Source organism: Mesoplodon densirostris, chromosome 17 (assembly GCF_025265405.1).
Source record: "Mesoplodon densirostris isolate mMesDen1 chromosome 17, mMesDen1 primary haplotype, whole genome shotgun sequence".
NCBI lineage: Eukaryota > Metazoa > Chordata > Mammalia > Artiodactyla > Ziphiidae > Mesoplodon > Mesoplodon densirostris.
Genome location: NC_082677.1, coordinates 26,196,372 through 26,199,203, shown reverse-complemented (window position 1 = coordinate 26,199,203; position 2,832 = coordinate 26,196,372). Strand labels below are relative to the sequence as shown.

The following is a 2,832-nucleotide window of genomic DNA, read 5'->3' as shown; positions in this document are numbered from 1 at the left end:
GACTGCCACTCAGCTTATTAAGTGCTGGACTGCAATTCAGACCAAGAAGTCCCTTTCTCAGGCTCCCCTGGGAGTCCAGGAGACTGGAGTTCTGCTTCCAGGCCAGTTTCTGTATAGTAGGGTAAGTGTCAGCAAGTCACTGAACTTCAATATCTATCCCTACAGACAAGAGTGGCAATTCCGAGTATGATAGACAGCCTCCTGCCTCAGAATCATCTGAAAAGCGTATTTAAAATGTAGATTTCAAAGTCTCTTCTTAAATCTAATAAATCAGACTCTCCCTAGCAAAGTGCCCCAAATTGCATTATTAATAATCCCCAAGGATTTTTAGGTTCAATAAAATTTAAGGACTTCTGGACCAGTTGATCTCTAAATCAAAAATGATATGGCTATGGTGGTTGATATGACACCCAAGTAATTTTTTACATTATTCATACTTAAATTTTGCTTATTTGAAAGAAAACTCAAATTAGTTTTATTCAGTATAAATTATTTTACTCAAAGAGATGATTTTGAATGACTTTTTTTTTTAATTTCCAAAATTCAAGCTCATCTTCAAAAGGTAAAGATGGTTTTCCAAGCACTGAGGAAATGAAAACCCTGAGGTTTAGGACTATTCTAGAATTGCCCTAAGCCATGCAGCATTTTCGGAAACAGAACTCTATGGCGATGATTTTTTTTTTTTCCGAGTTGAAATCATTTTCATTTAAGCACTGATTTTACAAAATGTGATCGTTCAAAAGGTGAACTAAATTTACAACTTAATTTGTTCATGTATTGATAAATTGCCTTCAAAATACATTGGAGCTAGATGTGTATATAAGATTTTACATGCGTTTTGGAAAAAATCATCCAGAAGCAACTGCTTTTTCAATAAACTTGGCCAGTTTCACATCTCTTTTGGTCAGTTCTCTGCAGTCATGCAATGTGAGAGTTATCTGGACCTTGTTGTACACATTGAACTACTCCGGGTGATGATTCATCTTCTCTGCTTGTAGGGCAACTCAGGACATAAAGCCAAATGCCTGATTAAAATTTTTGAAAGAAAACACTTTGTAGATGGCATCTCTCTCACTTAATTTCGACCATCCTGCTGCTTTAAGGTCAAGTATAACTTGGTTCCTCTCCTCTGCTGTCAACCAGTGAACATCTGCTGACGTGGCCGTGAGGCTCTGGCTCCTGCCCCAAAGCCTCGCGAACCAGCACCACATCGCCTCCCATGCCCCCAGCACCCCAAGAGCCCTATGGGGATGATTTTAAAGGAGTCAATACTCTTTTCAATGTATGAACTCTTTTTTTTAATAAAGCTTGATTACCTGTAATCATAGCTCCCAAAAAGAAAACTGTGTTAGGTTGAACTATATGAAATTGCTTTTTTTACTTGCAGAAACAGTGATTTCATATGGCTCAACCTAATGTGTGTGCGTGTGTGGGGGGGGGGGCACGTGCACGCATGCCCATATGGGCCAGGCATAATTCCTGAGACTAGAATATTTACGTATCAACTTGCTGGGTCCTCGTAATGCAGTGCTGCCCTCTCAGTGCATTCTCAAGAGATATTAGATATTGATGGTGAAATTTTCCGTTTGACTTCCCAGACTTTATCTTATACCCTAAGATCTTAATAAAAAGGCGAATATTCACAACTATGGCAGACCAATCAGTGGTCAAACTAAAAATCTAATAACTTCTTTTTCCTATCAATTCTCAAGCATACAAGCATGTGCATTCAACCCATAAGAGCCACACAATTTCCCACGTCACTCTTGCATATGTGAATTTACTGTGTCTTTTGAAAGACGGCTTTAGAATCTAACAGATTTTGTCAGCTGCTTGTTTTCCCAATATTCAGGCCATTTTCCTCAAATTAAATATTCATTCGTTGTCACTAAAAACATATTAATAGGAGAAAGACATCTAAAAGTTAAAAATCAGGTGAAATGACATGGATCTGCCTGGACTGAATGCTTGGGGAAGAAATAAAAGCAATTGAGCTCACTCTGCTAAAAGAAGTATCTGTACCTCTTTCCTCTCTGCGTCTCCTTCCTCTGTGCCCACCTCTGAGTACCAGTGGGATTATTTGGTATCACTGGGCTCTAACTAAAGCTTCTAGAAGCTCTCATTCAGCAGTGAAATCGTTGTCTTCCTCTGATCCTCAGATTATGGAGATGAGGGGATGAATGTACAGCACTAAGATTCCCTACCGAGATAGCTTTTCACTCTTTTCAGTGGGAAAAAGATCAAAAGGAAACTGGCTAATTAGCATACCAAAGGAGACAAAAACCCCTAGAGCTTTATCGTTGTTGCAATCCAATAATAAACACCCAAGTACAAAAAAGATTATTTGATAATGACACACAGAATTGAAAGCCTTTGAAACAGCAGCTTCTAGAAAAAGTATATATTTTTGGAAGGGAAAATATCCATAATTATACAGAATAATGCTTATCCATTGGGGAACAGCTCTTGGTTCCTGGAAGAGCTACTTACAGAACTACTTTGCCTAAGAACGGTGGTGTGGATTGCCTTTATTTGAAAAACTCAAAAAGCCTACAAAATGTTTCAAATCCCTTCCCAAGTAAACATTCAGTGCTTTCATATTCCCAAAAATTAAACACAGAATTCTTGTCTTAAAAATAAGTGTCCCCTTTTCCCATACCAGGGCCCAGTCAAAGGCTTGAACTCAAAACCAGAGGAATTTACAAAACTTTAGGACTCATTATTCTTCTCAACAGCATTTTCTGGTTTAGAAAGTCTGGAAGTCTCTATAAATATGCACTTAAAAAAAAAGTAAGAGAGAGAGAACAAAGCAATTGTTCAAGTTACTCTGAG

At 38.1% G+C, this 2,832-nt stretch overlaps 1 pseudogene; it reads right to left on the bottom strand.

Moving 5' to 3' along the window:
* Positions 1-848: 848 nt before the first annotated feature.
* LOC132477411 (pterin-4-alpha-carbinolamine dehydratase 2-like) lies at positions 849-1,211 on the bottom strand (annotated as a pseudogene).
* Between the last annotated feature and the right edge of the window lie 1,621 nt (positions 1,212-2,832).